The 15844-nt window shown below is 33.8% G+C and overlaps 1 protein-coding gene across 1 annotated transcript in view; it reads right to left on the minus strand.

The window, feature by feature from the left end:
- LOC129215986 (N-terminal kinase-like protein) overlaps window positions 1-15844 on the minus strand; it is a 100039-nt gene that overhangs the window by 58666 nt on the left and 25529 nt on the right. The gene's annotated exons all lie outside the window — the stretch shown is intronic.

A 15844-nucleotide genomic window follows, 5' to 3' on the forward strand; every position in this document is an offset into this window, starting at 1 on the left:
GCAATATTGTAATAATGTATGGATTATGTACACTATACATACTTAAAAAAAACTTCAAATTATGTTGTTTAATCATTCAAAAAAAAAATTAAGAATAAAAATATGAAACCGTCAACAAATTACGCAATTAAAGTGGAAAGATTGCACGTAGACATTTTTTAGTCATGAAATTAAATAAAAAAGGTAACAGATAAATTACAATACTAAATCATAATAGGAATATTTTTATACTTATTTAAAATTTATGAATAGAAAAATTTGCATTTTTCATAAAAGCTATAACAGTGACATAAATTTTTCTGAAAAAAGAAATAGCCATGAAAAGAGTGAGGTTCCTAAAACGCAGCTACAATAAACAAACTCAATATTTACTCCAAGTTGATAATAACTGAGTACATATACTACTTGATCTGATGTTTGCACACATAATATTGAACAATTTGATTGCTTAAAATCTTTTATGAAGCACTACAAAGAAGTTCAAATTAAATTTTTCACTTTAACAATTATTTGCTGAAATTAAAAAAATTGCTTAATAGAAAATCCTTGAAACTTTTCTATAACATATTATTAAAAGTATGATGAAACGAAAATAACTCGTTCATTGATTTTATAAAAATATATGAAAATAGTTACTTACAATAGAAAAAAAAAACGATCGCTATAAATGATGCAAAAAAGATGGCGCATTACGAAGTAAAGATGAAACGAGAATGAGAAATACGCAAAATGACACTTCTTGAGCAAAATAAATAATCGCTAAATATTTAAGAAATGCTTGAAACGACGAGGGAGGGGCGGGAGGGGGAAGGCACCCGCTCAATTTGGAGTAACTCACAACATTAAACTTCGTTCCCAACTTCGGCTTCATTTGTTTAGTACAGAACCGCTACCACCAAGGCCTCGAAATAGATGCTGAGTCGACTTCAGCACTTCCGAAGAAAAAATTCAAAAGTCGCTTTGATTTCCGAATTATGTCACCATTCAAAACGTCTTTAATCAATTTCTTACATTAATGCTTTAAATTCTCCCTAAGCAATAGATTAATTTTGAAAAAAAAAACCATCTCTAATTTTATGAATGGTGTTAGTTTTAAGCAACTCGGAAGTGCAACTACAATTTAATTGCAGAAATACAGGGAGGGAAAGGGGGGGGGGGGGGGGGGGGCACGTAAGTGTTCTAAAAATCACCATCGGTTCAACGGGAATCTAACAAAATGACACAAACAGGTTTCACCATCTCATATTTGTTTCCATAGTCTCCAATTCGGCAATATACACTCTATAAAAAAAAATTTGACGCATCAAGAAGCAATCATCCGATTGCTTTGAAATTTTGTATGCATGATTGTTTTGCACAGATGTGCAAATGATTAATATTTGGTGTCCAATAAATGAATAGTTTGATCTCCAGCGCATCGAAACTGCGCATCCAGCAGATATATATAAAAAGCAGTTCTTCAACAGTCGTTAAAACTTTCGGTTTGATTGCGATTCAGATTACCATTCAACAACTTAAAAATGCCTCGCCGCATGGTTCGTGCTCATTACGAGCAACTGTCAGAGTTTAGACGAGGTCATATCATTGGATTGAAAGAGGCCGGTTGATCAAATCGGAGAATCGCTCGTCATTTGAGTCGAAGCGATGCGGCGATTCGAAGATGCTGGCAAGGATGGAAGGAAAATGGCAGAGTTCAGCGTCAGGATGTTAGCGGTCGACCTAGGGTCACAACAGATCGTGATGACAGAGTGATTGTCTGATCAGCTGTCACAGCGCTTTCTTCATCTCTATGAACCATCAGACAGTCAACCCAAACACCAGTGTCCATCATGACCATAAACAGACGGTTGGGACAACGAAATCTACGCTCGCGCCGACCGTTACGCCACCTGCCACTGACGCCTACACATTGCCGAGCCAGATTATAGTGGTGCATGGCTCGATCAGGTTGGAATGGTGCCGACTGGGGCTATATAGTCTTTAGCGACGAATCCCGCTTCCAGTTGTGTCATTACGATCATCAAAGACGTGTTTGGAGACACCCAGAGCAGAGGAGGGATCCTGATTTCACTTTTGCACGCCACACTGGCCCTCAACAAGGCATTATGGTCTGGCGTGCCATTTTCTTTGATAACTGGACCCCTTTGGTCGTAATTAGAGTTATATTTACTGCACAGTGGTATGTCGACGATATCATAACACCTGTTTTGTTGCCGTTCCTTTTACAGTACCCTTGGCTGGTTTTCAGCAGGACAATGCCAGATAACATACGGCATGTGTTGCTATGAACTGTCTGCAAGCTTGTCAAACTCTTCCGTGACTTGCCAGATCGTTAGATCTCTCTCCCATCGAGCATGTCTGGGATATGATAGGATAGCGATTGCATCTGGCTAGGAATGTTGATTACCTCGTCCGACAATTGGAACGAGTTTGGCCGGAAATACCGCAGGACAACCTCCGTGATCTTTATCGGTGTTTCCCACGTCGTGCTTCAGCTTGTATCTAGGCTAGAGGCGGGTCAATACCTTATTGAATTTGTTGCTGTAACTCTGACATAAATTATTCAATTGTTCTAAGAATTAAACATTTACTATTCTGTGCATTGTCTTTCTATCCACCAATTTTCGTCTCAATCGGATCACTCCTTTTTGGTGCGTCGATTTTTTTGTTATAGAGTGTATCACCAAATGATCGTCAGTCTGAGACGATATAGTAGTTTTGTATTGAAATAAGTAATTAATAGCCACAAAAAATGAGTAAATAAGCTTTTTAGAACACCCGATCGAAAACAAAAAGGGAAGTGCACAACTGGAAACGTACGCATAACCCACATGCGAAATTTTAACCTTCTACAGCTTACCATTTTTGAGTTATGACTTATGAGAGATACATACGTATATACAGCCGCAAGAAACAAAGCAATAATTAACTGTTTGGTACCTGAATGCAGTATCAAAAACTCTTTCAGGGGTGACTAAAATAGAAATTCATATTGAAGTTTAATTGGACAATTTTATATGAAAACAATAACTCCCTTTACTTTGCATTAAAAAGTAAAACAGCAAAGGTCTTTTTTTTTTTTTTTCGAAAACATCGGCCAATTCCATCGGCTTTTCGATGTTTTTAAGGCCGATGGACCGATGTTTCCTGCAAGTTAGCATCGGCCGACGATGCCGATGCCGATGCGTAAATTGTTGAACCATCGGCGCCGATGCATCGGCCAGGCCGATGCATCGGTCGAGTCCTACTTATTTCATTATTATTTACATCAACAGGCTAATTGTAACTAAATTCGATTCAACATATACAAATACAAATACAAAAGTCACGACCAGCAACAGGCTCTGGGCCCAGTTAGACTGGTCGTACACTGTTAAAAAAATTTCCTGAAAATAACGGAGAAAGTACCGGTAGCAAAGTTGCCGTAAATATTACGTTTACGTTCAATGACTTTCCGTGATTTAACAGAAGTTCCATTTCTTATTTCTCCGTAGTTGTAGTTTTCCGTTTATAAATTTCTCGTGACTGAACGAAAATTCCATTTCTTATTTTTCCGTTCATTTACGATCTGTCTGTGTTTTAACAGAATTTACGTTCCTTATTTTTTCATTGCGATATTTTTTCCATTTCTCACTTTCCCGTATTTAAGTAAAAAGATTTTATTTTCAAAAAATATTTAAAAAGTTATGTCAAGTATTGACTTTTTGTTTCATTAAAAATTTAGTTCTTTAAAGTGATATATAATACAGATATAGTTAACTGTTCTAAAATTATTATTTATTTTTATTTGCATTTGTTACTCAAAGATTTTTTAAATTAACATCTGGAGAGAGAACTTACCTAACATACCAAGCATCCATTTGCTGACCAAAACTTTTTATATCAACTTCAGATGAGTCAAATTAATCAAATAGTACTAGCAGAAAAATTGATGAATTTGAATAGGACACCAATTATCCCTGCTGATACTTTTCGATATTCCCTTCGTCGGACATTGTCTGGGGTGGCATGGAAAAACATACATGAAAAATATGATATTTTTATTTGCAGAATATGTCAAATAAAATGCTATTAAAAACAGGTTGACGTTATCATACAATAATATACCTGATAGAGAGTACCGCATATCTATTGTGTTTAAAAACTGAATCATTGACATGCACGTGAAGAATTTTTGGTTCAGATGCTACATTCCCCCCCCCCCCCCTCCCCCCAATGATATCCAAATTTTTCACTCATTGGAATCGCAACATAGATTTTTTGTACATAATCATTATTACTTAAGCATATATCAATATCAATCAGTTCGTTTTACCCGAATTGTTTTTCCAAGAAACTTGCAATAATCTCAAATAAGTTGTTGGATAAGATCTTAATAAATTAAATTAAGTACTTATTGTTGCCAAAACTTTCATTGTATATATCAAAGATCAAAAATACACCTTTATTTAGAGATTTAAAATAGTTACTTTCAGTATTCCAAACTGTGAAGCAAATCCCCCCCCCCCCCAAAAAAAAAAAAAAAAAAAAAAAAAACTGAGTGATTCTTCCTATCTTGCTCGCACACCACGATAATCTCCGGTATAGATACGAAATGGCATTTAGCGTATTAATGACTTTCAAGAATGCGTAAGAGCAATAAAAAATAACTCTATAATAGTTATATAAATTCTAAATAAACTATCATCGGAATTCTATCAAATGCATATTAACAAAGAAAATACATTTGTATATTAACATGTACAAAGATATTCAACAACACTTACATATGACCAGCGGTGCTAAACACATCTGGATACAGCTAATCTAATAGGCTTTATTTTAAATTGATAACACGAGATCCTTAAACTATTCTCACTGCTAGAGCACATAATATGACTAACGAATAGAATTGTTCAAAGTATTGACCAAAGTATTAAAACCACAAAAATATTCTAATACTGACTCAGTAAAACCCACATCAAATCACCAGGGCGATCAAAACACATCTGCCAGTCTAAAAATGGCGCGAACATTTTTCCAAACCTACAAAGCTCAAAGGCGTATAAACAATTTCGACATACGAGTATATTACTCTCCAGACATGAAATAGCAAGCTATCTATTTTGTCTACAGCATCTGAGTTGTTATTCTAAGTATGCTTTTAATTAGCAAAATGTAACAGTGCGATTAATAAGCACTATCAATAAGTGATGTTTATCATGACTTGAAGACTAATCGAGCAAAGTACAGCACAGCGGCAACCCTAGAAATGGAAAAATTCTGTTTTCGTCGGGATGTTTGCGTTTTTGTAAGGAAAAAATACATTTTGAAGCATTACGGAAATATTCTGTTAAAATCAGTCAGAAAACTACCTGAATTTTCAGTTTTTTTTAAACAGTGTACCTACTCCCTTGCTCATTACAACCTCTTCCGGTAAGTTGTTCCAAGGTTCCACTACCCTGCTAAAAATTTTTTTTTTCCTAATATCCATGTTAGTCCGTGATTTAAATAGTTTAAAACAATGACCCGTTGTCCTGTTTTCAGTGCTAAACTTTAACCCCGTAACATCTTTCATTTTAATAAATTACGACTGAATCATGTCCCCTCGGTCTCTTCTTTGCTCAAGACTGTACATTTTTAGCCTTCTAAGCCTGGAATCATAGTCTAAATGAGAAAGTCCATTTATTAGCCTTGTAGCCCGCCTTTGAACCATTTCCAATACATTAATATAATTCCTCCACTTTTAATATAAAAGTGCCATGGGAGCAGTGAGCAACGAATCAATGGTGTCTCACTGTTTCTGTCTCACTGTTCCCTCATTGCAAAATATAAATTCAATAGCTGCCATTTTCAAACAAGGAAAATTAACAACATCATTCTACTGCTAAAATGAACGTTAGTTAATAAGCTAGTGTAAGATTAGTAACACCAGTCTGTAAAGTTTATCTAACAGTTTAGAAACAGTGCACAAACAATAGAGATACAGTATAACCTCGATTTAACGATTGTCAAGAGACTGGGAAAAGTCATCCTTAAATCAAGGATATCCCTAAATAGAGGAACATAGACATTCAATGCAGTCGAATCCGGACCAGTAAAATGTATCATTAAATTGAGGAAATCGTTAAATAGGATATCGTTAAATCGAAGTTATACTGTATTTTACTTCGATGGGTTCAAAGTATGATGATATAGTTATTTTTCTTACATGATGCTCGGAATCAACCTTTTTTCTATAATATTGTTTATAGCATGTCGACTGATGGGATTTTTTAAACGTTTTACCAGTTTGGAAATATCCAAAGAGAAAAACAAATTGCTGTTGTCTCAGCGTTCTCCCTGTCTCGCTGTACCTACTTCTTTCCTATAGCTATTCATAATGAAGAAATAATAATTATAAAATCCATTTATCGAAAAATTGGATAGTAAGATCAATTTCAACAACTTCAAAAATAGCTTCCAAACAATAAATTCAGAACCCAGCAGCAGAACTTCCTTCTACAGTCGGCGACACAGATTTAAAAAAAAAAAAAAAAAGAAAAGAAAGTCGGAAGATGAATCGACATTAAAAAAACCGTAAAATCCAAATCAACTCTGAATGTTTTAAAAAACGATGCTAAACTTAAAACCTACAAGTAAATACTACATGTAGATTATGCTCCAGAAAATACGTGCAAATATGCCCTCACTGAAATGTAAGATTATTTTCTAAAAATTTTAGTTTTTCTTCGCCCCAACTAAGAAATAGTCTACAGACTTTCTCGAGAATCTGCTGTGTAGTAGGCAGGGCTGTGAAGGCGAAGTTGGAGTCGAAGTCGGACTGATTTTGGGGTAAAGGAGTCGGAGTCGTTCGAAAACATGCCGACTCCGACTCCGGGTTTCTTTTTTTTTTCTTTAATTTTCACTGACTCTCAGAAAATAGTTTTGTTGCCTAACATTTTCTAAGTAATCACTTTCAAATTAAAATAATAATATATTTTTTGCCTCAATCTCAGTTAAAAAATAGTAAAAAGAATGTATGTATTGCTTGAGAAAGTCGGAGAAACTTCTGAGGGTGCTTGGTAAATTGAAATAAGTGTTGGCACAAAAGCGCAAACACGGCACGAAAAGCGCAAAAAAAAAAAAAAAAACATTTATATTTTATCGGATCTTTTGGATAAAAAAGATCCGATAAAATATAATTTTTTTTTTTTTAATCTAAAGATTTTATCTAAGAAAGCTTGGTTATTACTAAAAAGTACAACATAAAATCAGTACCCGATTTATTGGTTACAACACTCAATAATTGTAGTTAATCCTAAAATCTCCATATTAAGGTTAACTCTAGAGCTGTCAATAAAATTACAATTAAAAATTGAGCCAAGAATTAAAAATTTCAAGTAACAGCTTTCAAAAACTGAAAGCGACTGAAAGCACAGGATTTGGTCAGCATCTATTTGTTAAACAGTAAACGGGAGCAAATTAATCATTTTCATTTTTTTTAAATGGCATTTTAAATTAATATTACTTTTGAAATCGCAACTATTGGATAATTTGATTTTCAAATTGAATTTCTAACGTCGTATGCGTATTAGATTTACAATAAAATATAACGCGAAAATTTTATAAAAAGGAATTAATATTTCAATCTCTGTTTAGGGGTTTTCCCCTTCAAATAAGGTGAGGATTTGAAAAAATAAATAAATAAGTAAATAAAGTAGGAGTCGGAGTCGGAGCCGAAGTCGGTTCACTTTTCTTCCGACTCCGCAGTCCTGGTAGTAGGTCGCTGCGGCACGCTGCAACAGCTGCCGGGTTTTAGAATTAGCGAATGATGCAAGTAGCTGCGCACAATATTGGTACTTTTTTTTTTTTTTGGTTAAAATAAAGAATAGAGAATTGATTTCAAAACCGTGCTACGGAGAGTGCAACATTAGGTTTCTGCAATTTATTTTGAAGTTATATACTGAATGATTCTAAATTGCTTTTCGGTGTGATAGTAAAAGTGGATCCTTCTCTTTTCTTACATGTTTAAATGGAGCAATAAAGTCTACTCTACAAACACCCGGTGTAGCCATATTGAATCAACTCGGACAGAAAAAAAAGACACTTCGCCTTTCTTCGGAGCACTCCTTAGTGCTCCGAAGCACCCTACATCAAAGCTACTTCTACTATTCTTGCATTTTACAGTAACGATGATACCCTCCGCAATAGTAAGACGGTTTCAATAGTACCCTGTTTCAACTGACCCCAGTCTCCCCTATTTTGATTTATTAGAGCTCTTTATGAATAAAATTTAATGTGAATAAGAGATCTGAAAATGATAATAGAAATTTATGCAAAGTTAAACATTTAAAAGCATGGAATAATCAACTATAGAGCATAAAAATTCGAAAAATAAATAAATAAATAAATAAATAAAAATAAGTAAAATAAAACAAAGTATTTCAAAACTTGACTGTAATCCTTGATAGCGGAACTTTTATTTAGACAGGGGGAAAAAATCAACTTTTTCTTCTTTTTTTCCCAATTTAAGCAAATACTTGTTTGGCAAATCCATAATTCACCATAGTTTTGCTCTTTACGAATCAAAACGTTCGCAATAAAATTGGCGAAGCCATCTACTTCAAGTGATTTTTTCGAGTAGTTTTCCCACAGTAAAAGTGCTTTGTTTCGTTACGGTGTTTTGAAAAAGCTTTACAAAAAAAAAAAAAGTAAAAAAGGCGCTACCAAATCTATATGTTGCAAAAAAAAAAAAAAAAAAAAAAAAAAAAAAAAATGTGAAACAAAATTTTTTCCTCACAAATCAAGTTTTCGAAGCACTCATCTAACCACTGGGAATATCTATCGATGAAGGTTGGATGCCTCTGGAAAAAGGAGATAAACAGTTAAAATGAGCGCATGCACTGAAGAAGGTAAAGAAAAAAAAAGTTCCATTTTTTTTCCTAGCACTTCAACAGGCTTAAAAATTTATAAACTATGAGATGGTAAAGTTTACAAGTGCTCTGTTTTCATCCCATTTTTTTTAATGTGAAATTCTTTTGAAGTATATATTCAATAACTTTTAGAACAGTGATTTTTTAAGGATAGTTTATGTGCAGCAAAATAAAAATCTAAGAAAGGGACTTCTTTTTTGAGGATAATATATGGAAGATTAAAACACCGTCTAAAAGTGTGCAAATCAATGTAAAAATGACTTTTTTTTTAAATATTATTTTTTAAATAAACAGCAAACCATTACATAAATCTGTGACTGGAAGTTCTATACGTATTACACATCAAAATATTTTCAATTTACCAAAAAGACTGAGTATTTTTGCTCTGTTAAAATATCTAGCAGCGGTAAATGGAAATTCAAAGCAGATATAAGTGGATTTTCATTGTTATTTTTTTTTTTTTTTAATGAATTGTTCGTAGGGGTTGAAAATGAGAAACGAATTGTGTGAAAGAAAAAACAAAACAGACATTAAGAATCATTAATAATTAATAAAGCTGTGTATGTGTGTGCATATTTTTCTTACAGGTTACACAAGATTTTACCTCATTTGACATCTAAGTCGGATATATCTGTCACAATTGCAAAAGAACCTTATGACGTTGTTAGCAGAAGCTCTTGTAGAAAGACATGTTCAAGATGAACAATAAAAAAAAAAAAAAAAAAAAAAAAAAAAAAAAAAAAAAAAACGAGAAAACATTAACGCCTAGGTAGAAATTTAAGGCAAATATACATAGATCCCGGTCTTAAAAGCAAGTATGCTTGAAACAAACTATGTTGAATGAAGCTCTTAACGAAAAATATGTTCAAAAACAAACGCTCAAAATTGAACAATTTCAAAACATTTAATAGTTATTGAATACGGGAGAATTTCAAATCCTTCTATCTCAAAAGCCAACAATATAAAAAAAGTATTTTTTAGTTCACTCCTGCCCCCAAAATAACAAAGAGAGAGAGAAAGTGGATAGATTTTGAATATTTGTTTTAAATATTTATTTAGAGAGCGAAATTTTCGTTGTCATAGTTAAAAATCGTCTGCAGGTAGATTTTATTCATATTTTTTTCACGATTAACTTTACATTAAGAAAAGGGGGATTTTTGGGTAAATTTACGTTTTTTTCAAAAGAAAAAAAAAAAAAAACACCAATATACAAAATTTCTGGATTACTGTTTCTCTTCATCACAATTCGTGATTTTGAAAAACATAGTTTGAATTCAAGATTTCAAACAATTATTTATTATTATTATTATTATTATTCACCAATTCAATCACGAATTTCTTACTATCCTCACTTGACCAAAATTGATGTTGCTCTGATTTTTCAGATTACCATGGTAACAGATTACGACGGTTGTTTTTCATATTCATTTAGAGAGCGACATTTTCGGCGCCACGGTTACAAATCGTCTGCGATTGCGTTCATTGATTTTTTCTCCTAATGCTTATCTCAAGCAGATTTTACATTAAACGAGCTGATGTGTGCATCACATGACTTCCTTTTACTCCAATTTAATGTCATTTTCTTATTATTGGCAGTTTTAATATGATTCAATAGTTTACTCTAAATATCACCAACAGTGGCCAAATTAAAACCAGATTTTAAAAAAAATCGCCAAATTTTTCGACAAGTTGGTGACAAAACTTGGCGACCAAAAAGACTGGCGGTATATCGCCATGTGTCCGCCAAATTATAACACCACTTGAGTTTACATCGAAATTAACAATGATTCCCCCCCCCAAAAGGGGCAAAAGACCCCCTTTGGAGCATCCGAATGCAACCGAAAAGGAAGGTGCGCAACTAGACCCCACTAGGAGTCTACGTACCAAATTTCAACTTTCTAGGACATTTCGTTCTTGAGTTATGCGACATACATACACACATACATACGTACAGTCGTCACAAGAAAACTCGTTGTAATTAACTCGGGGATCATCAAAATGGATATTTCAGGTGTCTGTACGTTCCTAGGTACTTATCCACGTGTGGTCGGGTTGAAAAAAAAACTCAACATTCATTTGGGGGTGAGCAAAAGGGAAACTAAGGCCGATTTTTAAGTAAAAAGGGATTTTTTAGAGGGCATAAAATCACGTTTTTTCACGAAAAACACCTGTACAAACTAAATTAAATAGCAGAACTTCAACTAAATGCAAAATTTCCATATTACTGATTTATTTTACAAGTGTTATATTGCTATCAGAGAAGAACTAAACAACTTTAAACTATTTCAACTCTCCAAACATGTTACTATTTTACATTCGTTAATGCAGTTGATGGAGAACTAGAAAATATTTGAAAGCTCCAATTCTGCAACCATAAAGCGATTTTTCTTTTACCATTGCTATCAAAGAACTGAACAACTCTGCAAACATGTAACCATTTTACATGGGTTAATGCGATTAATGGTGTGCTTGCGCCAAGTAAGACCATGCAGGACAACAAGGGAAGTGCCATATCTTTTGATGTAGTTCAACAAAAATTATCTAGGTTGTAACTTCACAAGGGCGCACATATAGGGGGGCAAGGGGGCTTGAACCCCCCTTTGAAATTAGAACTTTCTTGATTTTAGTACTTTTTTCTTTGCAAAAATGTAAAAACATTTTTTTCAGCCATTAATGAATAAGTTATTAAAAATGTCAAATTTTAATGACTCAAATCTGTCCTGAAATCAGTTTCCACGGGGAAAATATCCATCTAAACAACGAGGAAACTATTTGAGCCCCCCCCCCCTTGCAACTTTGCATATGGGCGCCCATGTAACTTCATCGAGTTCATAAATCCTAACAGATGATAAAGCGTTATCAACAAGCAGTTTCTTACTGCAAGGCAATAGTGTAGCAAAAGTTAATTCCAGAGGTGTGTTGTCGAAACTACCTGATCTTACGTGAAATACACCGCCAGCTCAGTCATTTCCAGCCGAGGACTGCAGTTTCGTGCTTATTAGCACTCAACAGCCCGGCATAGGAAAGTGACTGAGCTGGAGATGGAAAACTTCTTAAGGAAGCCAAGAGTGCGAAACAAAATGGTAGCGAATATAGAATTAGCAGACCAGACGAGTGACCGAAGCAATGGTTCGGTTCAACTCGAAGATTGAACGCAAGGCAAGGTATATTCAGTAAATTACCAGCGGTAATTTACTGAATATACCTGATCTTATTTGACGCTTAGTTTTATTTCTTCATGGTTCGCTGTAGTTTGCTAGCATTTAAAATGTTGTTCATTATTCTTGAAGTTTAATTTATGTAGTTGACGAATTTAAAAAGTAATATGTCATTTTGCACCGGTATTTTTGCCTTTGATCTGACATCCGAGAAAATTAGAGATAAGTCTAACAGAGTCATGGCTGCCTTATTAGGACACCGATAGGGGATGGAATGAGTGGAGGATAATCCTGTGCATGTGCAACATATGCTACAGACATGCGCACAAACTGTGAGCAGGAGCGGTTCAAAAATTAATGAATAATAAAAACGGAAATAATGAGTTACTAGTACCCCTAATGTAACGATTGATCATTTACTTTTCTGATGAAGTAAACGTAAAATGTCGGACAATGTTTTTGTGGTTATCAAATCTGGTTAAATATCTTTTTATATTGACATTGAAGAGTTTTACAAATTTTTCTTTAGTTTGACGGCACTTTGGTACGTTTGGCGTTTTTTTTTTTTTTTTTTTGTCTTTAACCTTGCGTCATGTAATCCATTCCCAAACAACTGCTTTGGAAAACCATGTTCCTAATAAGACCACATTGACTTTTTTTTTTTTTTGACAAAATTGCTGGCAAAAAACGTAATTGAAACTTAAATCTCTAAGTTGTGTGATTAAATTATTATTTTTTATAAGTCAGCTGACAATTGTTGCAAAAGTTGGAGCCAATTGTATCATAAATGAACGAGATACTAGGCCATCAAGCTTAAGGTGGACTTATTTGAGTCACTTACCTTAGAAAAAGTAATACTCCCTCCGTCATAAAAGTTGCTACATTTGAACAATTATTAATACTGATGAGTATATAATTTTGTTTGAACTTTTTTTAGAGATTTCAAGGTGCTATACTATCAATAAAGGGCGCCCATATGCAAAATTGTAAGGGGGGGGGGGCTCAGATATTTCCCCCATGGGTTAGGAGGGTATTTTCTCCATGGAAACCGATTTCAGGACAGATTAGAGTCATTAATATATTTCATTTTTAATACCTTATTCATTAATGGCTGGAGAATAAATGTTTTTATATTTTTGCAAAGAAACAAGTACCAAAAGCAAGGAAGTTCTAATTTCAAAGAGGGGGGGGGGGGCTCGAGTCCCCCCTATATAGGCGCCCTTGCTATCAGTGAACAACAATTTTTTGAGTCAAGCATTATCTCCTTCCCTCCTAAAGCTCTAGACTAGGAATAGTGAATCGTAGCCACTGTGCCTACCAAAGTAACGAAAAATAGTACCACTTTTTCACTTTTGGCAGCCATTTTGAAAACTATTTTAATGAGCTTTTTATTGTTAATTCTTTTATTTATTTTCTTTTTGAAGGCGATGAAAGATTTTTTATGGAAAAAATACGTATATCTTATTAGTATTATTTAAAAGGTGCTACACATACACACACACACACACTACTTTATTTGTTCATTTATTTTATTTATTTTTACTTCCTTTTACAAAAAAGGAAGTATTATATTCGCGAAAAAACTTTCACTCAAAAATCGACCTTAATTTGCATTTTACTCACCCCCGAATGAATGTTGAGTTTTTTTTTTTTTTTTTTCGACTCGACCACACGTGGATAAGTGCCTATGAACGTATAGACCGCGAAATATGCATAATGACGATTCCCGAGTTAATTACAACGAATTTTCTCGTGACGTCTGCATGTACGTATGTATATGCGTATGTGCGTATGTATGTCGCATGACTCAAGAACGGTAAGTCCTAGAAAGTTGAAATTTGGTACGTAGACTCCTAGTGGGGTCTAGTTGTGCACTTCCCCTTTTCCGGGTGTTTCTAAAGGGGTCTTTTGCCCCTTTTGTGTGGGGGAGGGAATCATTCTTAATTTCGATATAAACTCAAGTGGTGTGAAAATTGGCGGACACTTCGCAATGTATCGCCAGTCTTTTGATCGCCAAGTTTTGTAGCCAACTTGGCGACAAATTTGGCTTTTTTTAAAAAATCTGTTTCAATTTGGCCACTGTTGGTGATATTTAGAGAGTAAACTTTTGTTTCACATTAAAATTGCCAGTAATGGGGAAATGACATTAAATTGGAATAAAAGGAAGTCATGTGATGTCATCAGCTCGTTTTTCACGCATCTCTTTCATCAGATCAGCGAGGCATATTTTGTTTTTAGAAACCAGTTTAAAATGTTAAACAGGTTTGACAGAATTTAAAGTTTTAGCTTTTTTAGAGAATATTGATTAAATACTAAAATGAGGCTCGCTTAGTTGTGGACGGAATTTCTTGTTAAATACGAATAGGCATTAAAAAAAAGTCAGGAATCGTCGATTTTGTTACTTTAAATGAGAATATTCAATCTGAAATGAACAACTGGGAAAAAAAAGTTTCTTTGACGCCACACATGATTCAACTCTTGGCGACTGAGACTGAGACCTCATTTTCTGGTAGATATTTTCAATGACATACATGGTCGGCCATTGGCGACCGCTAATCTAGAGCTTTATTCCAGTCTTGAATGAGCACCAAATTAGTATCAAAAATCCAGAGTTCGCACTCTATTAAGCCAAGTAACGTTTTATAAGGACTTTGCCACCAGTACGCCGGACATATTAGTTTGCTTTCTAATGGAATGCCGATTCATTAGCTAAAAAATAATTTTATGCGATTGCTGGCGCAAGAATTCTCACAAAATGGAATCTGGCTTAAGAATAAGCTCGCCATACATTGTTGAAACTAATTTGGTACTGATTTAAAGAGGGAAGGACGGAACTTTTCATAAATAAATGTTGTTAACTGAAACCATAGTCCCCTCAAATCTCGGGAAAATGTTTAATTAAAATATTAAAATCATCAATTTAAATATTTCGTATGAAAAAATTCAAATGCAACAACTAATTAAAGACCGAAGGAGTGTTACTATTTTTTTTAAGTATAAAATATCCTTGATTGCAAATCGTTTAATTTTCTGAAAGTAAATTCGTAGATTTTAAGCTTTTTATATCAATGTTTTAAAGGCTCTTCGTGTTAAGATTAAAAAAGTAAATACAGGGTCACTGAGAAACAGGCATTTGCGTTACAAATTATATACATACACGCACACATAACAATAAATAAAGATTTTAATAATCATAACAAATTACAGTTCAAAAATGACAATCGTACTAAGCATAAAAATGTGCACAAGAACATGAAAACGCGAAAATGTATCTAATAATATAAAAAGTAATGTTTCATAAATATCTATGAGTATTTACAATATATACAGACAAAATAAATTTCAAACATTAACCGTTATTTTGTAAATTTGAAATAAGGAGTTCTATGAAAGGTTTTGTACTTTGTTGAAACTATTCCACGAATTTTTTTTTAACACGAATGTAATGATTTCATTTCTTTTAGAAAGAAATTTGCTACCGTAAAGAACCAAAACTGAAGAATTTCGACATTCACTTGCAATATTTGGTCTTTTGCCAATATTTTTGGCATGTGAATGTCGATATTATTTGACAGCTAAATGTCGACATTTACTAGATTTCGGACTTTCACGGTAACAAATATACTGCTGTCTCTTTCGATGCAGATTAACTAACATTCAAAATGGTCAAATATCCAGTGAGATTTTTTTTTCAAGTTATTGACTAAAGTCTCCCCCTCCCCTCCTTTTTTTTTTTTTTTTTGAAGACAAAGAAGAAGACGAAGAAAAAGAACGAACAGTTTTTGTTTTCCG

The sequence above is a fragment of the Uloborus diversus genome, chromosome 2 (assembly GCF_026930045.1).
Source record: "Uloborus diversus isolate 005 chromosome 2, Udiv.v.3.1, whole genome shotgun sequence".
In the NCBI taxonomy this organism is placed as follows: domain Eukaryota; kingdom Metazoa; phylum Arthropoda; class Arachnida; order Araneae; family Uloboridae; genus Uloborus; species Uloborus diversus.